Genomic DNA, 24,957 nt, shown 5'->3' with positions numbered 1-24,957 from the left:
ACGCAGGGGGTATGTCACAGTGTCCAAAATTCAATTCGCAGAGTCGCCAAAATATGTTCTGATATTGCTGCCAGAATCGGAGAGGCAGAGGAGAGGATCTCTAATTTAGAGGAAGCCCTGGCAACTCAGAAGGGTTTGACCGACACGATTGGCGCACAAAAAGATGATATACTTTGGAAGCTGACTGATCTTGAGAACAGGGCCAGGAGGAACAATCTTAGGATCCTAGGGATCCCGGAAGGCCGCGAGGGAGAGACACCAGGCAGTTTGTCATTGAACTCCTTTACGAGGCTTTACCAGAAGAAAAGCAGTGGGACTGACAGCTTGAGGTACAAGATGTACATAGCTTTCACTTCAAGCAGAGACAAAAACCTGGAAGAGCCGGGGATAAGCCCCAGGCAATATTGATTTGTCTTAACAATTTCTTGGCGAGGGAGAAGATCTACGATTTAGCCAGACCTGACAGTAAAAGGGTAGGGAAAGATTGCGAGTTCTTTGTCAGGCCAGATTTTTGTCCAGCAACAGTTAAGCGGAGGTGGAAGCTCCGCAGTTAATATCCCCGTTTCAGGCAAAGGGTGCCCAAGCCTTCCTGCTTTTTCCTTCTAAATTGAAAATAAATTATCAGGGACAGACTAGATTTTTCACCTCAGAAATTCAGGCGAAGGAGTTTCTGAGCTCCATATAGTCAAGAAGGCTCGGGTCTTTGCTTTTTTTTCTTCTACTTCTTTTTTTCTTCTCTTTCTTCTTCCTCATCATCCCAGGGGGCTACTGGTCTAAAGGTGGGGGCGAGTCGATTGCTAGGGGTGCTAACCCTCATTAGCTACTTTCTTCTTTTCTTTGGTTCGCAATTGGCTCTAACCCTCATATATCAATTACGATGGGGTGAGGGATTCAGGGGTGAAAGGGTGAATCAGCTCATACCATCACAAGGACATAGGTCCTGTTGCCGCACAAGGGGGTTGTAGGGGATGGGTGGGTTAGGGGTGGCTCTAGGGGTTAAGGGGGTTAAGGGTAGGGTTAGTGGTACTTGTGGGGTTTGGTGGAAGGGATGGGGGATCACTAAGGTTTTGGATTTAAACTATAGTCGTGGTATCAATATTGGTCAATTCTGTTACATGTCAGAGTCTGCGATCAAAAGTTGGAAGGTTCAAAGTGGACTTTAGCTCATTTGTTTAGCTTTGATGGGGCAAGGCGAACTTTGCTTAAGCTCATGGAACATATGTGGCTTGAATGATGGTAAAAAACGGGCCCTGTTTTCTAAAATCGTTCATACTATGCAACTGGATGTCCTATGTATACAAGAGACGCACATACCTTGGGGGAAACGGGAGTGTTTGAAAGTACCGGGATACGATCTAATCGCTTACACCAGACAAACATCTATGATTAGAGGTGTGGCCATCCTGTTTAAGTGAGGGGTTGGGGTCTGCAATAAGGTCTGAGAGGATAGTGCAGGTAGATGGGTCTTAGCTGAAATAGTGGTCGATAACAGACCTTTAACAATCTGTACTATATATGGGTCAAACTTAGATGATCCGGAAGTGTTGAAATATCTAAATGTAGAATTAACAGCCTGGCCATATGCGATGTTTGTGTGTGGGGACATGAATATGAATCTGCTTGGGAACTTTAACTTGCCAGGGGATCAAAGGTACTCCGGTAGGAAACCTAGAGTCTTTAAGGCTCTTCAGACTCCAGTTCAAGCACATGGTTTGACTGATCTTTGGTTTCGGCATAACAAACACAATGATGGGTTCACATACTATTCTGCCCCCCATAATAAAATGGTCCATTTGGACTATTTTTTTGTGTCTGATCAGGCGGCCGAAGTAACCTCTATCTCTGCTCCCCCAAGAATCCTATCAGACCATAATCCGCTGATCATGGTTTGTACTTGGTCTCGTTCTGGTAGAGCCCCTAGGACATGGACTTTTGAAAGAAAACTCTTGCTGGACCATGCCTATCAGGTTCACATGCGAAAGTGATTAAATGAATTTTTAAATGTTAATAGGGGGACTGCACCTGACCCTATAGTCTGGGATGCGTTAAAGGCCGTAGTGCGTGGTGAGACCAAGAGTCTTGCGTCTTTTCGGTGGAAGACAGGGCAGGAGCAGGTGAAGGGCCGCGTGGAGGAGGTCAGGCTTGCAGAGCTGGAACTAACACGCAGAATTAATGACGGCCTTAATATAGATGAGAGCCTGCACACAATTGCTATAAATAAGTCCAAACTTCTGGAATCATTTGGGCAGGATCTTGCTGATAAGTATCTCCAATATCGCACAATGATGTTTGAATATGGTGAAAACTCGGGCAGAATATTAGCTAAGAGGCTCCAACAGAAAGGCCTACAGAATCGCATCATTACAATCCAGGATCCACATGGGGTGGACCAGGACACACAGGAGGGAGTTATGGATGTGTTCCAAAAGTTTTATGCGGTGCTCTACACCGAAGACAATGGGGACACCTTGACTGAGTCTTTGGCTGAGGGCTTCTTTCTGGAGATGGATACGTCTAAGATTACAACTGAACAGAATGAGGTTTTATCTGCCCCTTTTACGTTGGAGGAGATTGAGTTGGCAATAAAATCTTTAGCTAACGGAAAGGCGGCTGGTCCAGATGCTATTCCTTTATTATTTTACAGGACGTTCCACGCAGAGATTCATCAGGACTTTTTATCTGTTCTCAGGGCTGCACAGGGTGGTTTAGTACCCAATTCATGGCGCCAAACCACAGTTGTTCTGTTTAGAATAAAGGATAAGCCTAAGTTAAATCCTTCATCTTTCTGACCAATTTCATTGATAAATAGTGTTAGCAAAATATACTCCAAAATATTAGCATCTAGGCTCGCGGAAGTGATCATCCCACTGGTTTCCTTGCATCAGCACAGGTTTATCCCGGGTAGGGACACGGCGGACCACGTCCGGCCGATCATTGCCCTATTGGATTGGACTCTGGTTACTGCCTCCCCCCTTGATGTGATCCTGTTGGACGCCGGGAAGGCGTTCAACAGGGTCTCTTGGGGGTTCTTGTAGGAGGTGCTTCGCTGAAAGGGTTTCAGTATCAAATTTATTCAGGCCATTCAAGCACTGTATATCTCCCCAGCTGCAGCAATATGCATCTCTGGTCAGAAGTCAGGGTATTTCAACATCAGTGGAGGCACCAGGCAAGGGTGCCCCTGCTCACCCTTGCTTTTTGCTATGTACATCGATCCGTTCCTAAGTAAAATCGAAGGAAATTCGGATATATTACCGATAAGGATCGATGGTACAGAGTATAGGACCCTGGCCTATGCGGACGATATTGTTGTTGTCACCTCTGATGTTGCTTCTGCCTTCTCTGCCCTAAAGGTCTGTGCTGAACAATTGGGTCGGCTTTCAGGCTATAAGTTGACAGTTGCAAAAACGCAGGTTGTGCAATCAACTAATATGCAACCCTCTGACACTCCAGTCATCAGCGAAGCGATCTATCTAGGGGTTAAAATTACTGCCTCTGTTGACACCATTCCGGATTTGAATATCCTTCCGATACTCGAATCTGTAAATACTAAGCTGGAACGGCAAGATCATTTGCACCTCTCTCTATATGGTAGCTGTAGTGTTCTCAAAATGCTGGTTCTCTCTAAGTTTTAATATTTATTTAGAACTATTCCATTGGAACTGTCACAAGTAAGCTTGGTCAGGGCCAAAAGGGTTTGCCACAGGTTCCTCTGGGGGTATCTTCGCTCGTGTAGGGCCGCCAAATGAATGTGTCTCCCCCGGGACCGCGGTGGCTGAGCGGTCCCATATTTAGTATTATATTATCGGTCCACTATGGTGCAACATCTAGGATTGACCTTGCTGTGAGATAGCTCTGAGGTTCCTCCTTCTAAAAGACCTACTATCAATGAGATAGGCCAGGGTGGGGCCGCCAAGGTTATTTTGACGCAAGTTCTTGAGCCAAGCTCTTTCAAGAAGACAAGGTTTAAGGTCATTACTGCTATGTTCCTAGTTTGGCAGAAAATCCAGCGGAAATTGTCTATCCCTAATGTTAATATTAATACACCGTTTAAAGCCGCCCGACTATTGCATGCTATTTTCCAGGATCAGACCACCTTTTGATGGCAGTTATCGGGTCTTAAGGTTATAGGTGATCTAGCCCTTAGAGGACAAATTACTTCTTTTTCGTTTTTGAGGGATAAGTTCCAGTTAAACACTCATGCTTTTTTTTAAATATCTTCAGGTTAGAAGTTTCATTGATAAACACCTATGTGAAACCCCCACAATGTTAGATAAGGTAACTACATTCAAACTTATTCAAAAGAAGGCTAGAATAAGAACAATCTATCAGTACTTGATGAATGACTTCTTGGACGATCTTGAGCTACAAAACTTTAAGTGGGAAGGTAAACTCGGTAAGACTGGTGTAGATATAAGGCGGTACTGGACTTAGCTAGTTATGCCCTAGTTTCAGGTAGTCTGCGGTCCCGAAGCTATCTGGCAATGTTTGATCTTTATTACACACTAGCTAAAATAATGAAATGGGGGGCAGGAAGGGTGACTGCTGTGCGAGGTGTGGGCTCCAAGCAGCTGATTCTATACACATGTTTTATCCGGATGTATGACGTTACAACGCATGCTTTTACCACGCATGCTGTTACAACGCAAGTATTACAACGCAAACCTTTATAACGCATTACACTTGGGGGTGCTGGATAGTGAATAGTTTAATTTACTATTCCAACTCCAGTCCCCGTGGACACTAGGGAAGGTGTTGGATAGTAAATTAAAACTATTCCCTATCCTAGAGCGCCCCCCAGTGTAATGCGTTGTAAAGGTTTTCGTTGTAATACTGGCATTGTAACAGTACTGCGCAGTAAAAGTTTTGTTGTAAAGGATGTTTCCCGTTTTATTCCTGTCCGAATCTGCGTGAATTCCTCACACTAATAAGCCAAATCTGTGTAGACAATTTTGGTTTTGTAACCAAAGTCTGCCTGTCCCTGAAAGCTGGGAAAATGTTGATTTTATCACGGCAAACGCTTTATTGATACCATTTGCAGGAAAAAAAACAGATGCTTTCTTCTTTAGCATTTATTTCCAATTTTCACCAAAAACTGAAAATTGAGCTGTATTTTGGGTAATTTCAGGGCCCTCTCCAGGGGAGTCTAGAAAGCATGGGTACCTTTAGAATCCGTACAATGAAAAGGATGCAAAATAGACATGGATACCTTATGTAAACAAAAGGTTACAGGGGCCTAAGCGCGAGCTACTGCAAATAGCCAAAAAAGGGCCCAGCAGTTAAGGGTTTAAATCTAAGTTTCTTGCTGGTGTTTTTAGTGCTAGTTTGTCATCAAAGAGGAATGCTTTATTATGTCATTGAAGCACCTTATGAAAGGCTGTTGTGGTAGTATTGTTCTTTGATGCACTGATTTTATTATGTAAGAATTTTAAGATTAATTCAAGATTTGTGTGTGTGTGTTCTTGTGTATACTTATATGATTTTCCTGTACAATCAAATACATGTACCTACTTACCCTACTGCAAAAAGGTTGTGGGGTTCCCAGGGTGGGCACTGGGACACTGCGTAGTAAAAATAAAATAAATAGGGCTGGCTCGTGTACAGTTCCATTTTATGGGGCCACTTGCAGGAAACTGGTAGGCCACTAGGTGCTTTGAGGCTCCCTCACAGTCTCCAACATCAGCAAAAGTATGGGTGCTCTAGATGAGCACTTGGGTTCCCAAAAATGAATAAAATGAATGCTAAAAGTAGGAATAATAAATGAGCAGCAGGAGCCACTCATTTATTATTGTTATTCAATGCTCTGAACAAGGATTGCCCCTGCATGGGCTTTTTGCTTATATTTTTGGATCCTGGTAATGCCCCAAGAAGGGGCAGGGGCACCACCAAGATATTTGTAATGGTGAGGGAAGGGCGCATGGAATGCAGTAACCCACTAGCATCATTAAAAACACAGTAAGTCTTCTGGGTCATTAAATCCATGACCCCAGGAGAGCTTAACATATTTTTTGAAGCACTCTGAGCCGGAGATGAATGCTAGCCAACTGGAGTGCAGGGCCACTTGTGGTAAATTCTATGGATGGACTTTGTGACATGAAGAATGTAAAAAGAAATCCTCAACAACATGATCACTTATTAAATTCGAAATAAGTCTTTATTAAAACAAAAGATGACAATCACTTTTATTATACATTGTAATGTGTGAATTTATATATTATACAATTAATTATAATTGTTGATGAGTTTTTGACAAAGATAATAGTCTGCTTTATACATATTAATATGCAAATCCTTTCATAAAGACAAGCAGGTCCACTTTTTATATTTTGGTGTTCTGAATATCCATTTACAAAGTCAGCAGGTTTGCATTTTTTAAAATAAGATCCTTAATTCATTTATATTCCAACATCACATAGTCAGCTGTGCACACCCGTGGCAGTTTGGGCACAGACCCTACGCCTAACCTAATGTGAGGTAAGGGGTTAGGTGTCAATTGAGGTTGAGGCACAGGACTTGGCCTGAGGCCAGGCCTTGTACCCAACCCCACTTGGCAGAAAGCTGTGCACTGTGGGGGGGTTGGTGCCCTAGGGGGCTAGGGTAAAGGCTGACAGTTGGGCACACCCAGCTCACACAGTGCTGTACATCTTACTTTACGTTAATAAATATGGAAATTCACTGAAAAAACAAAGGTTAAAGTGATGTTATAGTCAGGTGAGAATATCAGTTAAAAGTAATGTTGTTAACTAAAAAGAGACTGAAATTTAACAGTTATAGGTATTTAAAATTAACTATAACTCACGTCCTCTACATGCACTACTGATGACCTTACACATTTCAGTACTTAAAACATGTTCTATGACACCATTGATAACATTACTGATGACAAATGAAGTGATACTGTGCAAGGGGGTGGAGTGATTTCTAGGTAGTTATAAGTTACAGACACATGACACCCTTGGAGTCAAGCCATTCATAACCCCTGGTACAACCTACCAGCCCTCCCACTGATAATAGTCACTTGCTCACAGCAGGTGATAACCTCTCAACAGTCTTTCCCTTGGAAAAGGGCCTTTGTTACCAATTCTGAGCAGTTAATATACAATCCAGGGAAAACCTCATTGTGACTGGAAATTGGTGCTGAGCTGCAGTCTCAAATCTTATTCGCCCCTTATCTCATTACACTGTATTCATAAAGAAAGCCCAAGAGGAGTGCTGTAGTATGTTTCCTGGTTTTAGTAATGAATGACTACTTTGGTAGATGCTGGTAAGGGTTCCAATTCAGATTTTTTTTAGCATATTGGCAGTTTATGAAACAGTGTACTTGACTCACTAATTACTTTCACTCAGACTTCTCAGAGGAACAGGAATCAAGCATCATGCACACTATGCTATGCCCCACCCAGAAGAGGTGAGCGCCGATGTGCACGCTGGAGAGACATCGAGGAGAGATTGAGTCACTGCACACCTGCTGCCTGATCCATGCCCCATGCCCCATGTCGATGGCTTATTGCTCGGCTTGGTTGCTGAGTGGCACATCTGCTGCAATCCTGGCCCTGGTGTCCTGGAGTTCTCACAACTTTCTCTCAGAGGTAGGGGGATCTTCATGCACCTGTGCCTATCCATTGTTCCGGACTTTCATCACTTTATGTGAAATGTAGATCAAGTCTAGGAGGCCAAAAGTAGCCCAGGGGAGCGGTAGTGTATGTGTTCGGGCAATGGAACCGGTTGGCCATAGTTTGGTGCAGCTTGCTGGGGTTGCTGGTGGCCAGCCGTGAGCAAAGCCCCTCTCCACCTGCACTAAATCATTGTTTCAGGCAATCAAATCAAAAATCATCTTTATTCGGTCATTGTAGGACCATAAAAGCACAGAATAAAACATTTACATCTTCAGAAATATAAATAACACTCTAAAAGCATCAGAAAACTAACAGTCATTAAAGTGCATAGGTTCTTCTCAATTTGATAGCAGCAATGATATAGCTGAAAACACCATTGCAAACGTCATGTGATTCTAAACTTTACAGATAGATCAAGCCCTCTTTGTAAGAATTAAGGTGCGTATGCAGTAGGGCAGTGCATAAAAATCACAATCTAAAAGAGTCATGTAAAGTAAAATGAACATAAAATGAACAGTTGATTGGGCAGTAACACAGTCACAGGGACAAAGTGGGAGGGAGGGAAACTAGCGGAAAAGCCCCAAGGAAATTAACTCTGTTTAGTATAAATCTAATGAGATAAATTCTGTACCCTGGATTTGCTATCAAATTTAGATAAGGCTCCACATCAGATGATGTTAATATCTGGATATATCCTGTAACTATAGACATATCAATTGATTTGTCTAATCTAATTCCCTCTTTGTAGGTTTCATACTGCCCCTTGACTTTCATTTAAAGATCAGGGCTGATACTTTGCAGCGACTCAAACAGATGACTTTACCCTAGGCTATGAAAGTTGTTTTTCACGTAAGTCAATTATGGGATAGCAGTCATGTTATCTAATTTTAGACAATCTAGTAATATCTTTCTCAAGAAGTCTGCATTCGGGAACCTCCATAGCTTTATCCATAATAAATGAGGTGCCGGTCCTCAATGAACTCTGATCCCAATTCCAGATGTGCATTGAGGCTTGAAGAGAATTTAGGAGTGGCAGTACATGCCCAGACTCAGTTTCCATAAGTGCCCACCGATAGGCACTTGCTTTTATAAAGTTGGACCAATTCGTATACGGGTATGTTGCCAGACCTTTTTGTAAATCTAAACATTGCATCTTCTGCTGCGTTCATGAGTACATAGCCTGTCCCACAATCCATTTGTCTCCAATAAAATACAAAGGTAATTAAAAAAGGAACTTTTTTAATATGTGTCCCCCCAACAAAACATGGTTTTGACTTGGTGTGTTTTTGCAAAAACAACAATTGATGGACAGAATGCAGAACAATGTCATACATTCATCTGAGTACAGAGATCTGGGCCTAAATCCATAGTTTTTTTGCACTCCACACCACCCCATGTATTGGTTCTTCTTTGTTCGGCTTAAGTTGGCAGTGTATGCTCACTTTGCCACTGGTGTCAAGCAAGCCCAGCTGAAGACGGCTGTAATGCCAGAAACCGGTCCTGGGAAGCTTGATTCCGGTCCAGGGAAGACATGGCTTGGCAGTTCGGGCTGGACTGTTCCCATGAGGCACAGGGTCAGACTGATTTGCATATGGCCATGTCTGAACTGGGGTGGCGGAGTGAGCTAAAGAACGGTGACTGATTAAACCCAGATCAGTTGACTGGGGGTGAGTGTTTGTATTGTCAACGCTCCGTCCATCATCACCTTTGGTTTTTCTTTGTTTGCCCTAAGTTGGCAGGGTATGCACAGACGTGAGTCCCTTGCTCACTTTGCCACTGGAGTCAAGCAAGCCCGGCTGAAGACGGTTGTAATGCCAGAAACCGGTCCTGGGAAGCTTGATTCCGGTCCAGGGAAGACATGGCTTGGCAGTTCGGGCTGAACTGTTCCCATGAGGCACAGGGTCAGACTGATTTGCATATGGACATGTCTGAACTGGGGTGGCGGAGTGAGCTAAAGAACGGTGATGAATTAAATCCAGATTATTTGACTGGGGGTGAGTGTTTGTATTGTCAACGCTCCGTCCATCATCTCCTTTGGTTTTCCTTGGTGTGTTTTTGACCACAGGTCATAATAAAAGATTTTTACTGATTCACTTTAAGTTTTAATGTCAGCATAAAATTGTTAAACGAGTTCAGGAGCTTTTGGAGGGCGTTTGCAGTCAGACCTAATAGACTCGCATCATCCATATAGAGCAGCATGGGGACTGCCTGCATTGCAATCCTAGGGACATCATCACTGTAATCCCTTAAAGCAGTGTCTAGGGAATTGATGTATAATAAAAAAGGAAAGGAACCGATATGTAACCCTGTCTCACCCCTCTCGTCACATTCAATGGGGCTGTACAATCCCCATTCAGTGTAAAGCGCACACTCATTATGAAGTCCCAATGCATGCTTTTTACCAGATCCAGAAGAGGGGGCGTCAATACCCGCCTGCGCCATTAGGTCCAATACTTTTATCTTGATTTCTTAACTCGCTGGGAGCCGTTTTTCTCCATGCTCCACCGCAGCTTGTGCTGATTGTGTGGAGGGAGGTTTCAAAAACGCAACCCACTTTGAGAAATCCTCACTTCCTGTGGCACACCAGAGGGGGCAATTTTGGAAAAGGTGACGGTCTAGTCTTCAGACTAGGATCAATCCCACTCACCTATTTTAAGCGCAGATGGCACGACGCGCAGCAGAACAAATGCTCTATAGGAAATGTGGTATTCTGCAGAGATCACGCTATAGGGGCACATATTATACCTTCTCAGAATTATTCTTCCTATTGTAAACACAGCTAAATTGGAGGGACCGCTCAGTTGTAAAAACTGTAAAAAGGTTTTTCATCTTCCACAAGCACCTATACCTCTAGAGAAGAGCTTACGTAGAAGTCTACATGGAGGCCTTATAAATGCAAGATCAATGTGCAAACACGCACTTCATATATTTGACCTAATAATTGATGATGGCCTGGACTGCCTATTTGTGACCGAGGCATGGTTAAAACCCTGGTGCAATCCAGACATTGTAAACACCCTCCCCCTTCGTTATCGTATTCAAAGAGCAGACAGACCAGGGCAACGTGGGGGTGGTCTCGCAATCATCAATCGGGACTCTCTTAGGTGCACAATAGATCAGACCTGAAATGAAAGGAGCAGAAGGCATCAGTTTTTGCATTCAACTACATGACACCTTCACCTTTGCAGGGGCATTAGTTTACCGCCCTCTGGGACAGCACAATGCTAAACACAGCGCAGGCCATATCTTGGACTGCATCTGCTCGAACTTGGATACTCTCAAAGTGAAGTCCCCTGTTGTGCAAACATGGACCGACCATAAACTAATTCCCTTTGAATTCCAGATAAAGCATAGGCCCCCATTTAAGGAAAAAATCAAAATCTCACAACAGGATAAAGCCAGTTGGAAGGCACTAATAGGGCTTCCAGACCTCGTCCCTAAAGCCCTTGTGGGTAGACCCAATATGGTTGGAGACCCTATAATTCACAACCAGCTCCTTGGGCAATGAATGTTCGAACTAAGAGACCAGTCGGCACCTACAATTTCACCTCACAGGCCACCAAAAAAGAAACCCTCTGCGCCATGGTTTTCACAATCCTTAAAATAACTGCAAGGTCATGTTAGGGCGTTAGAATGTAGATGGTGCAGAAATTAGGATAGTAATGACCTTAACATCTACAAAATCGCACGCAGAAAATATCATGTCTTGATCAAAACTTCAAAAAAAACTTATTACACTGAGGCTATTAAAAACACCAATAACAAACAGAAAGAGATCTTTCAAATAGTTAATTTGTTTACAAGTCCAAATAGCTTACTTCAAGAGATCCCTCATTCCAGATCCTCTGTAATAACATAGCAGACTACTTTGAAGAAAATTTTTTAACACTTTTAAAAGATTTCCCCTCTCGTACTCCATTTACTATAAATAAGGGAATGTCTGCAGGCACAGACACATCTTGTATGAAAACTTTCCAGCCCATTACGCTGGAGGAATCACGTCTGGCGATCTTGTTCATCAAATCAGGCTCTCCTTTCGACCCTTGACCCCCCACTCTACTACACGCCCTCATTTATATTGTAAACCCCATTATTAATAATATACTAAACTCTTCGCTTCTCACAGCCAAGATCCCAACAGAATGGAAACTTGCTGCAGTAAAACCTATCCAAAAAAAGGAACTGGCCAATCCTAGGACCCTCTCTAACCTACGACCCATTTTGCTCTTACCTACTCTGTGTAAGCTAACTGAAATATGTGTTAATAGCCAACTCACTACTTTTCTAGAGGAAACAAACGTATGGCACTCTAATCAATCAGCTTTTGGAGCCTACCATTTGACAGAATCCACCCTATTGTATACTGCGGAATCCCGACGAGCAGTCCTGGATCAGGGACAGAAAGCAGTCCTGGTGCTATTAGACCTGTCCGCGGCCTTCGACACGGTCTCACATGCCATTCTTTTAGACCGTTTAGCATCATCCAGCATATCTGGTAATGTCCTAGAGTGGATTAAGAACTTTCTGCAAGCTCGGCGCCAAGTGATCAAGCTAGGACAATACAACTCAGGAGAAAAAGCACTCACATCAGGGGTACCTCAGGGATCGAGCCTAAGCCCGACCCTCTTCAATGTATATATGTCCCCTCTGATCAAGCGAATATTGTTCTTCAAGATCAATATAATCTCATATGCGGACTACATGCAGCTTATCCTGGTCTTGGATAATGACACTACTGAGGTGGAAGAAAATCTCAGAAAATGCCTCACAGCAACCTTCAAATCAATCAATTAATCATTTCATTTGTAAAGCGCGATACATACCCGTGAGGGTCTGAAGGCGCTGGGGGTGGGGGGAGGAGGGGGGCTGCTACTGATCGAAAAGCCAGGTCTTGAGTAGTCTTCTGAAGGCCAGCAGGTCCTGGGTCTGTCGTAGGCTGATAGGGAGAGTGTTCCAGGTCCTGGTGGCGAGGTAGGAGGAGGATCTGCCGCCGGCGGTGGTTTTCCGGAAGCGTTGTAGTGTAGTTCCTATTATCCCAATAGGCTCTGCGCATTGGAATAATACCTCCAATAGTATAGACCTAGACCAGACGTTAACCTCCCTGGATAGACAAGAAGGGATTTCGTTTCTGACAACCATAGAACATGACAACTTTGCTCTCCCCTAATCAAGAGTGTATCTCTAGAGTCGTGTGAAAACAAAAGACAACTTATTTTACTCAGTCAGTACGTGCATTCTTAGTTTCACCAGATTGTAGAGAAAAGGAAGAGACGGGCGTGTTCAATAAAAGATGTTATTTATTGATCAGTCTCTTTTCTCGTACAAGAGAAATGGATCGATATTATTGCAATACTTATGGTTAAGTAAAGTGCATACAATAAAAGCAGAATTATAAAATAATACTATAAAAACTTTGATATGGTTTCTAAGCCATACATTATTTAAAATGGATAAAATAGATACATACATATAAACATTTGACTAATCGTACTCAACTGGTGCTTCTAACTACGCCTACCCCAGTGTACCTGACCTAAGCCTAATACGTGGGCGGGGATAGAAAGTAGCAGTTTAAGTTAAGTTTGTTTTGCCAAGTGATTGATTCAAGAATTCTCTGTAAGGGGTTATTCAGCTCTGTACCTGAGATCTAGGATGGTTGAGGTCTCGATATTCCAAGCTGCCTGCGAGGGCTGCTCGGAAGCGCCGGAGCTGGATTTCTCGGCAGGAGAAAGCAGCGTCTCGTTCTCAGCGCGTCAGGAAGGCGGGGCAGTGCCGGGGGCTTCGCTCTCTGCTGGGCTTCGGCAAGTCTCGCTGCTCCGATCTCGTCACCACCGCGCGTGTTTGCTTAAGGCAATGTCGGTAATATTTATACCTGTAAGGTGCTGAGATTGACGTAAGGATGGACATAGATACGTCAATAAGGATGTCATACGAGCTGGTCGTTAGCACATTCTTTTACTGAAGTTCTCGGTGAAATCAAAATAATGGCCGCAGGGTTTTTCCCAGGTTGTCATAGGTTTGATTTGTTTTGAGGACTCCGTATGCCTTATCAGGGGCTGGAGGAATATTGCTTTGCCTAATTAGATGGCAAGCGTTATGACCTAATCAGATAACGCGCTCCTGTGCCGTGGTCTGGCGTAATCAGATAACGGTTTCTGCATCATGGGATGGCTGCTAGTTAACTCGTTAACCAGAATAGGGTCAGGAATAGGGGGATCGATACAGAACCTATAGGAATACATCACACCCACTCCACGCTAACTATGGCCATATTTACGAATCTAGGCATAGTAAAACATACTGAAGAGTATCGTGTATACCTTACCACCCCAAAATACATATAATGCATTTCGAAATTATGTAATGTACAGGAAAAATAAAATAGCCATATGTACTATATGCACTTAAGCAGTAGACTAATGCTAAATTAATCACGCATGTATACATTATTAGTAATCGAATATGAGAATTACACATGAAATGGCTCTTAATACAGAAGAACAGTTCGAGACCACTTCATCACAGTTCAAGAGAAAAAAAAATATTTATGAACATACCAGCGGGCAGCTAATGTCTATGAAGTTTCTAAAAACAGAAATTAGTTCTCTAAGAATAGTTCTTACTTTAAGCAGAAGAAAAGTGTCCCGTAGAATTTAAAAAAATTTGGGGCTGCTAAAAAAATTGCTGTCCGTGGACTGGAGGAAAAGTTGATCTTGCTACTTTATTATTAAAGTTGAAGGCCAAATTCAAGGTGTCGGGAACGCCGTGTGCTAGCTTGTTCAAGAGTCATTATTTCTGCTCTGGTGAGAACATCATATCATTGAGACTGCTGAAAAAGCTGTCAACAGCTTCCTGTGAGAGTTCCACTAATTCGGAAAAGGATGTAACCATGCATTCATGTGCATGATTGTCTCCATTGACGTTTTGAGTAGTATTGCTGACAGAAGGTTGTACCTGATCGATGCTGCTTTCATCTTGATCTTCACTACCCCTTAATCCTAGTGGTGAAGTTTCCACGAATGCCGTCATCAGGATTGGCAGCCGTTGAGGGCAGCACAATGCATGAGCCTTTACCGGACCCAACAGTGTTACTGCATCCATTGGCGCATCCGATTGTAGCGTCAGACAGGTGTCCAACACGCATTCTTCTCCGCACAGCATGCACCTTAATACAGGTAAAACACATCTTTGCCATATCGGCCGAAATGAAAGAAACCAAGTCATGTTCAGGTCTCTAAGCCGGGTTAGTCCCAGGATTTTTGATATCCGGTCCCGGTATCCAATGGCTCGGATTGTTTCTTCCCTTGTCGCGGGTGTTTTGTCTGTGACATGGTTTGCCATAACGAAATATAAGGACTAAGAATAGGATTCCTGCAATTAGTCCCAAAATGAGGGGAACTCCTCCAAAAATCGAATGGACAAAGTCTGGAAAAATACCCAGTATGGCTTTGAATGGTGTTAATGCCATCGAAAATACTGTCTTAAATACATTTGAGACTCCACTGGTATCAGAAATATTTAAAATTTCATTCAGGATTTCTGCGAAATGTATGGGGGAATTAGTTGATAACAATGAGTGAATCTCTGCAGTCGTCCTTGCGACTAGGAGATCATACGTTTCTTTTGATGACGTGAGCCTGGTCGGCGTCTGAAGAAGCACTGTTTTCATTCTGCTTAAAGTATCAACTCGAATAGAAGTAATTTTCAAGTTAGGCCATGCCCTTGCCTCCCTGTCTGGAAAGGAGCTGGGGAACAATAAGCGTCCACAGCACATGACCTTCGCAGTCGTACTAACGAGATAAGGAACCCCGGGCAGTAGACTACAACATCTGCGATCCACAATTAGAATGTAACTCCTGTTATAGAGTCTTTTAAAGAATGGTTCTATCTCTGTTGCAGGTGCGCCTAGCTGGTGACATGAAAGGTTATTTGAGTTCCCTTCACAGGCTCCATGCAAACTAATTCCATTACACAGAAGTGTACCGCTTAGTGACATTGCACAATTATTGCCACTAAGAAACACTTTCTATCCTTTATTACTGACACATGCATGTGAATAGGGCAAGTTCCATGTTGTCTTAATGTACCCTTTTCCCAATTTTTCGTACATGCCAGCCTGTATATATTTTTGGCAGTATTGAAACCTGAAAGTAGATATCGGAATATTAATTATCCCATGTATTATCCATTCAATGACAGGTCGTTCTGACATTGTCAATGGTAATCTCTCGAGTTTCTCAATGCTCAGGATTGTATAATCAGCACCCTTCTGTGCCATACTGATCTGTTTATCAGTAAGGTTAAAGATATTGAATAGTGACGTTGTGTTGATTAAACGCCAAGGCACATAGCCTGAACGCAGGTTTTGTAACGTCCAGCCAAGCTGTACAATAGAACGCAATTGAGACTGACCGTGTTGTAACAACAGTAAGTCTTGCGATATTATGTCGATTGCTGATGACACAATGCTGTCCAATGAAAAGATTCTGGAGGACAGAGTCATTAACCCATGTCCACTACAGAAATCGATTTTTCCAAATTAATACGGTCAATTTCCCGTATACTTTCTGCTGTCTCAATTTGAGTTATCTTCCAGGCCTCGTTGTAAGCTGCATATATGGAGGCTGCTATGAAGCGTTTTTGACGCTGTTTGCGCGGTCCCATAATGAAATCACGCAAGTCAGCACCATCAGTAAGTAAAGTTAGGTGTTGCTTAATTTCTGTCAGTGTGGAAGTTTTTAGCCATTGAAGGCAGAGTTTGCCCACACTGTAGGTGGTGATTATCCCTGGGTGTTGTCTTTGGGAATATCTAGGGTCTGGCCTGGTCAATGTGAACCCCTGTGTTTTGTTCAGGAATCTGTCTTGACAGTTATTAGTATCTGTGGGCCAGATCAACCATTGTTTCCAATCAGGATTTGTTCTGTTTTGGTTTCATACATAGTTTACGTCTATCTCTTCATCTGCAGAGTTATTGCTGTTCATTGTTGGTTTTGGAATAGACGGTTTATTTAAGTCTTTGATTTTGGCTAATCCAAGACAGGTAGTTTGTTGAATACTTTCATTCAAGAATATAATTTGTTCTGGGATCATGCAGGCTCTAAACAATGATTCTATACCTTGTACTTGCCATTCTTTTGTACCCCAAACACTTTTTACTTCAACATTTTTGTCCCAATAATCAAAACCAAATGTATTCATTTGTTCAAAAAATGAGTCCGAATATATCAATTTCGTGTTTGTAAGCATGGTTTTTGTTCCTGTCTTATTTGACAATTTGAAATAAAATGTTTCAGCATTACTTGTGTTGAACCCTGAAAAGTATGAATATTTGTCATAAAAGGTTCTTGAGCTTCCTTTTGGAGGGGTTGCACAATGTTCCCATTGATTATAATTTAAAACATTTCTAGGTTGTGCTGATTTATGTAAAAAATGGTTACCATAGTGGTTGTAGCAGTACATACTATCATAATTAGATGAACCCTGCAAATAATCATGTTTGGTAAATTTAGCAGACATCACTAGATCAGACATCATGTTATTAATACTTTCAAAGTCCCAATCATCAGCAAATGAGTTTTGTTTTACAAAGTCACTCAACGAGATCTTGATTTGGTGTGGATATTTGAGGATCTCAACCGGACCATAAATTTCATAGTCAGTATTGTCCCATGCTACCCCACCCGGTATAGGATTGGCTGTGAAATTGACTGAAGAAAGTTCTCTTTTCTTGACGTGTGAAGACGTGTGTGGCTTGAGGATCAAGTTGATTTTCTGGCTTGCTGTGTCCATTTTAGCATATTTTCCCTCAATGAAGCGTCCCAAACATAGTATCATGATGAGCCAAAGTATCAGGATAAATACACCAAAGGACACCCAAAATTCAATCCACGGAGAAATCAGATAGGTTTCTTTCAGCTGTTTCAAAAGTTCCTTAGCTTTATCTTTAAAAGTTTTTGTTGATGGCTGTGTCTTTGATTCACTTAGATCTTCAGAAGAATCATCAAAGTTGATGAAGTAGCCGGATGCCGTTCTGTCTATTGTCCCAATTGCTTCAGGATTACTGTTTCTTGCAGCTTCAGCATATTCATTTGTTACTTCATTGTAGGTTGGTGTGTCTCTACTAAATGTTTTTATTTGGGTTTTCAGAGGTGTGAGTTCCATTGCATTGTTGCATAGTCCTTGTTGTTGTTCTGTAGGCGTTTTGAATGTGATTAGCCTTTTAGTTAGCACCTCTGTACTTGTAGCAAACCTTGGTGTTCTACTACTTATCGGGAGTCCACTTGGCCTACTGTTTGTTATCGGCCACATGATTGTGGTTTTACCAGGTCGATGGATACAACTCGGTTCTCCTTTTTACCAGCAAGTGGCGGTAATACAACTGATCTTGTCCCATTGATGGACAAGACAGGAACTGCTTTTCTGTAAGAAGGCCCAAATTCCTTCTTTACCGCAATCTTTTCTCTGACTACATCCCCGATTTTTGGAATCCAGACAGGTCTTGCTGGGACAGGTGGTGGTTCTTCAGTGGTTGTTGGCTGCTGTTTCAACTTTATGTTGCTCAGGTCTTTTCTTGTTTCGTTTAAGTCCTGTAAAATAGCCAAACGATCTTTGATATCAAAGCTTTTTTCTTTCACCACTGAAGTCTGACTGTCAAGATCTAAGACTAGCATCCTAGTCCCAAACAGTAATTCGTACGGACTGAATCCCCTCAGAGAATTTCTTGGCAAGTTGTTTAGACTACGTTGGACACTTATTAGATGTTTGACCCACCCAGCTCCCGAACCTAATACCTTTGCTGTTATAGATTTCTTTATGCCTTGGTTTTTTCTTTACACCATCCCGTATCCCTCAGGAAGGAAGTGAGAAGAATCCCGCTTCGCTATGCTCATTTGGCCGTGCTTTCCCACAAGCTTGAGGGCTAAAGTGAAAACATTGGTCAAACGTAGCATGCTCCTAGCGTATATGCCATTTAGACTCGCAAATCTTTGTATAACAGTCCCGACGTCAGCCGAGTGCTGGGGTCTACATTTATAAGTGGAAACTAGTCTTTATTTGTTAATGGGACGCATTATTTACACTTGTTTCACTGATTATTGTTTAACCCTTATTGAGTGAAACGCCATGGTATTACCCCGTTCCTCTCGCCGCTGCGATCTCTGTTGCAGCCCGGGCATTTTTTTACAAAAATGTGATGATGCAGGCTCATGCCTGGCCACCAGTACACTGATTGTAGTTCTTCCAGAGAATCTTTTAGTTTGAGGTGTCTGAGACCCTCGCCCATATGTGCGTCTGCTATTAACAAAGATCTCCTGTCCTTGTTTGGAATTACTCTATCCCCCACTCCAGGGATTCGAGCAAAAGGAACGGAGTTCGCATCGATTATGTATGTATATTTGAGTGGATAACAGATCGGTAACGCTGAGCAGTCGCCTTTTGATGACGTTTTCACCGCCAGCATTGTTTCACCGTCAATGTATTTTACTGCACGCTTTTTTCTAGCTACGGAAGCCGATTCAGTTGCTACCGCTGTGGCTTTCTCAGCCAAAGAATTCCCTGCAACGTGAACGCCATCACGCTGATGACTCAGTGAGTGTATCATGTGAGTCTTTGGTAGTTCTTTTTTTAACAGAACTATTTGTTCCCAAAGCAGTTTTTGCTTTATTGTTGCACCTTTGTCATCTTTGTAACCGTTTTGAATCCATTTCTGTAAATCGCTGTTATATGATTTGACGCAGTAATACGAATCGGACACTATGAGTGTCGGGAATTCGCGATCTGCATTATCTAGCGCCATTTTCAATGCTATTATTTCAGTCCGTTGTTCTGAATTAGTTTCTACTGAGTGTGTTTTTGTTAATAGAGGTCTTAGTATACCTCCGCGCCACACTTCTTTTGTAATCTCACATGTGGGGTTGTATGCTTGTTCTCCCCAAACGGATGGTTGAGCATGTCCATCTGTATAGATTACACAAGCGTACTGTCGTAATGGCAGAATGTCGATTGGCAGAGGGAATATTCTTTCATATTCTAGATATTTTAGTTCCTCTAGTTCTGGATCAAAGTAGTATTTTACTTTGTCCATTGTAATGGAATTCACCCATTGTATCCATTCCGGATTCAATGCTGTTGTTGGTAAATTACACGGGGTTGTTAATGCCTCAAAGGCTGATTCCGCTGTTCTGACTGTGATGTGTCTACCATCAGCTTTATCTTTTTCTCTAGCTATTGCGGTCTGAACTGCATGAACAATGTTTTCTTTAATGCTGAATTTCTTTTCAGCTTCTGTGTACAAGTGCGATTTGAATGCAATTGGTACCTTTTCTCCCTCGTTAGAGGTCAGGTATGTGAATCCGCATCTTCCTGGGATGACTCGAATCACAAGGTTGCGTGTGTTATCACGTGTTTCTAATTTAAGGTGCGCCAAAGGTAAGCCCGTCTACGCCCGTCCGCGCCTGGACCGCGCCAAGCGCCAGTCCCCCTGATCCTCGCATTGCCCAGCCCTCCCGCATTACCTACGATGCCACCGACCTCCTTGCCCTTAACCCCGGCCGCTCCCCCAACTGCGTCCAAGCCGCTCCTGGACACACCCATGGTCCTTTCTCATGCTACTCCTGCAAATTCATCGGCACCGACAACAACTCCGCTACGTTCACACCACAGATTCCCGACCCTAACCACCTACAATGCATCTTGCTCAACACCCGATCGGTCCACAGGCACGCCACTGACCTATGGATTCTACTAGACACCATCTCTCCGGACGTCGCCTTCCTAACAGAAACATGGATGAACGCCTCTTCCGCCCCAGACATCACCATTGCCATCCCAATAGATTATAAGATCATACGCAAGGACCGTACCGGCCACACAGGAGGAGGAATAGCTATCGTCCATAAAAAATCCATCCACATCTCAACCAGCTCTGACGTCAATCTCACCAACTCTGAACACCTTCACTTCCAGATCCACATCGACCCCAAGACCACACTCAGAGGCACACTCCTTTACAGACCTCCAGGACCCCGCGCACAATTTAGTGAGGACATCACGGACTTCATCACTCCACACGCGCTCCCCTCCAAAGATTACATCCTTCTGGGAGACCTCAATTTTCACCTTGAAAAGAACAACGACCACAACTCCACCACCCTTTTGGACAACCTCGCCAACCTCGGACTTAAACAACTGGTCACTTCCCCCACCCACATCGCAGGTCACACTCTCGACCCTATCTTCACCTCCAGCAATCATGTCTCCTTCAGCCACACTACGGCTCTCCTCTGGACTGACCACAGCTGTGTTCACTTTACCTACAACAAGCCCAAACCCAACAACCACCCCCAACCAACTCTGCAAAGAAACTGGAACAAAATCACCATCGACCAGATCTCCTCATCGCTTCTTCTAAACCCCCCAGCCCACTCCTCAAACCCCGACCAAGCCGCCACCAACCTCACCCTATGGTTATCCAACAGCGCCGACATCCTAGCACCACTGAAAAAACGACAAAGCAAACTTGGAAGCAAGAAGGCCTCCTGGTTCAACGATGATCTTAAGAAATCCAAGAAACTCTGCCGCTCCCTTGAGAAGGCCTGGAAAAAAGACCCAACCACCAGCACCAAGGACGCCTTCAAAAACGCCACCCACATACACCACCAACTGATCCGAAAGGCCAAGAAAACCGCCTTCAAGGACCGACTAGATAACAACGCCCACAACAGCAAGGAACTTTTCAACATCGTCAAGGAATTTACCAATCCCTCAGCCAACTCTAACGACATCACCCCCTCTCAAGCCCTCTGCGACTCCCTAGCCTCATTCTTCCACAACAAAATTGCAGACATCCACAACAGCTTCGACAACCAACCCAGAGACCAACCCACCCAACCATCTGCTGGACCTTCACCCCCCTCGAACATCCTTAATGACTGGAACCCAATCTCCATTGAGGACACCATCCGCCTGATGAACTCCATCCACTCAGGATCCCCCACAGACCCATGCCCTCACCACATCTTCAACAAAGCAGACTCCATCATAGCACCGCACCTCCGAGACGTCATCAACTGCTCCTTCAACTCCGCCACCTTCCCGGAAAGCTGGAAACACGCTGAACTCAGCGCCCTCCTGAAAAAACCCACAGCGGACCCCACCGAACTCAAAAACTACCGCCCCATCTCACTCCTTCCATTCCCGGCCAAAGTCATCGAGAAAGCTGTCAACAACCAGCTCGCCGCCTTCCTCGAAGCCAACAAATCCCTCGACTCCTTACAGTCCGGCTTCCGAGCAAAACACAGCACTGAGACCGCCCTCATCGCAGCAACAGACGACATTCGAACTCTACTGGACAATGGAGACACAGTCGCCCTCATCCTCCTCGACCTCTCCGCAGCCTTCGACACAGTCTGCCATAGCACCCTTCTACAGCGCCTCAGAAACATCGGAATCCAAGGAAAAGCACTAGAATGGATCACCTCGTTCCTCACCGGAAGAACCCAGAGAGTCCGCCTTCCACCATTCAAGTCAGAGGCCACTGAAGTCATCTGCGGCGTACCACAAGGATCTTCACTCAGCCCCACCCTTTTCAACGTATACATGAGCCCCCTCGCGGCCATCGCCCGCCAACACAACCTCAACATCATCTCCTACGCGGATGACACTCAACTGATCCTATCACTCACCAATGACCCTAGCACCGCCAAAACTAACCTACACGAAGGAATGAAAGAAGTAGCCGAATGGATGAAACACAGCCGTCTGAAACTGAACTCAGATAAAACAGAAGTCCTCATTTTAGGTACCTCCCCCTATGCATGGGACGACTCTTGGTGGCCAGAAGCCCTTGGAAAAGCACCCATCCCGACAGACCACGCACGGAACCTGGGCGTCATCCTGGATTCCTCCCTTTCGATGAACAGACAAGTCAACGCCGTTTCTTCATCTTGCTTCAACATTCTTCGCATGCTCAAAAAAACATTTCGTTGGATCCCCACCGAAACTAGGAAAACGGTCACCCACGCTCTAGTCACGAGCCGACTGGACTATGGAAACACCCTCTACGCCGGTACTACCGCTAAACTCAAGAAAAAACTCCAACGAATCCAAAACGCCTCAGCCAGGCTCATATTAGACATCCCGCGTAAAGAACATATCTCTGGTCACCTGAAAAACCTCCACTGGCTTCCCGTCAATAAGAGGATCACTTTCCGGCTCCTAACCCACGCACACAAAGCACTCTACGAAATCGGACCAGAATGCCTCAACACACGACTGTCCTTCTACACCCCCTCCCGCCAGCTACGATCATCCAACCAAGCCCTTGCCACTGTACCTCGCATCAACAAAACCACCATGGGAGGTAGATCCTTCTCCTACCTGGCAGCTAAAACCTGGAACTCACTTCCCACTTACCTTCGCCTTACCCAGAACCACCTAGCATTCAGAAAGCAACTTAAAACGTGGATATTTGACAAGTAATTCCCCACCCCTCCTTAAGCGCCTTGAGACCCTCTGGGTATGTAGCGCGCTATATAAATTCTCTGACTTGACTTGACTTGACTATTTTGTTTTAATTAACATATCTGTTTGTAAGGATCTCAGAATTTCTGTGTGTATTTGAGTCCAATTGTTTTTTTTTAAATCTGGTTTTATTAGATCATAAAGGGGTTTGACCCTTTCTGCGTAATTTGCAATGTATGTTCTTCCGAAATTTAGGAAACCTAGAATTGACTGTAGGTTTTTTAGTGTTCTAGGTGCTTGGAGTACGGCACATTTCTCTAGGAAATTGTCAGCCAGGCTTTTGCCTTCACTTGATAATTCATATCCTAAGAACAGGACTGTTAGATGGGCAATTCTAGATTTTTTAAAGTTGAATTTGTAACCCTCTGCCGCGAACCCAAGTATTATGGTGTTCACTCTCTTCAAGTGAGTATTCAAGTCATCATCTGTTAGGTATATGTCATCGACATAAGATAATGCTTCGTCATCATATGTTTGTAGTAACTCTGTTACCCTCGCTGAGAATACTCCTGGGCTGTTCTTGTACCCCTGGGGTAACCGACAGAATTCTTTTTGAGCGCCATTTATTGAGAACGCTGATAAGTATCTGCTCTCTGGTGCTATATTTTGACAAAAGAATCCATTAGAGATGTCTAAAGTTGTTTTGTATTTTTTGCGCACTATGTTATTCATTAGTGCAGCACTATGCGAGTTTTGTACTGCAAAAGTTTTGCAACATGAGTTAAGGTGTCTGTAATCCAAAACTAGACGATATGAATTGTCTGGTTTGGAAACAGGAAACAAAGGGTTGTTCATTTGTGAGGTGCAAGTTTCAATCACCCCCTGGTATTCTAGTTGATCTAGAATTTCTTTTACCTGTTTTTTAGCTTCTTGCTTGATTGTATACTGCCTTTGTGCAGTAGGTTGTGATTTTAACTGGATTTTGTGAGGAGGAGAGTCCTCATCCCATCCTACATGATTTTTATATAAAGCAGGAGCTTGAGCTACTGCCCACTTTCTTGCAAGTGTATATTTTTTATGAATTGGAATATGATTTGAGAAGGCAGGCATAATTATTTCTTCGCCGTGTGGGCACTCCCTGACGAACTCTGGTGGCCAATCTTTTTCAGCTAGAAGGATGTCATAACCGTTGGAGAGATTATCCCAAAAAAGGCCCCTTATTTTCCTAGTCTTATCCCCTTCTATACGTAAAGTTATTTCATATATTTTGTGAGGTTTGCTAACTCTGGTGTCTGCAGTTTCCACCTGAATGTATTCATTCGTGTCCACTGTCTCCAGATGATTCATAAGGACTTTGCGTGCTATGCTCACTTCTGCTGCGCTGTCTAGCATTGTCTGAGCCCAATCTCCGTTTTTCAGCTGTGTCCTCAGTATTCTCGGCATTGTTGAATACTTTAATACTTGCTACCTTCTTTTTTGGAAACTGTAATTTTTTATTTGGATGAGCAGGTTCCTTGTCTTTGGACTTGACGTGCCCTTCCCTGGGTTCCGATCGTCCTCTTCTTTCCGATTTCTGCGAGGAAGTCTGAAAAGATTGAGAGGGACGTGTATCAAAATCTTGATATCTATCCGGTTTCTTTATGTTATCCCTATTTCTAAGGTAGTATTTTTTCACAGAGGGCTCCCTTTGGGGAGACTTGGGTCCTTGGTCCGGAGATCTTTCTCTCCGCCGAGGAGACCTTCCTCTGGACTGGAATCTCTTTTCTTTTGGATTGGATTGTTTGTTTCCATCCCAGTTCTTCTTTTGACTGTTTAGATTACTTTTAATAAATATTTTTTCAGGACTTTCAATTAGTTGGGGCTTCACTGGTATTCCACCCAAACT

The sequence above is a fragment of the Lissotriton helveticus genome, chromosome 3_1 (genome assembly GCF_964261635.1).
Source record: "Lissotriton helveticus chromosome 3_1, aLisHel1.1, whole genome shotgun sequence".
NCBI lineage: Eukaryota > Metazoa > Chordata > Amphibia > Caudata > Salamandridae > Lissotriton > Lissotriton helveticus.
This window is presented reverse-complemented; position numbering follows the sequence as displayed.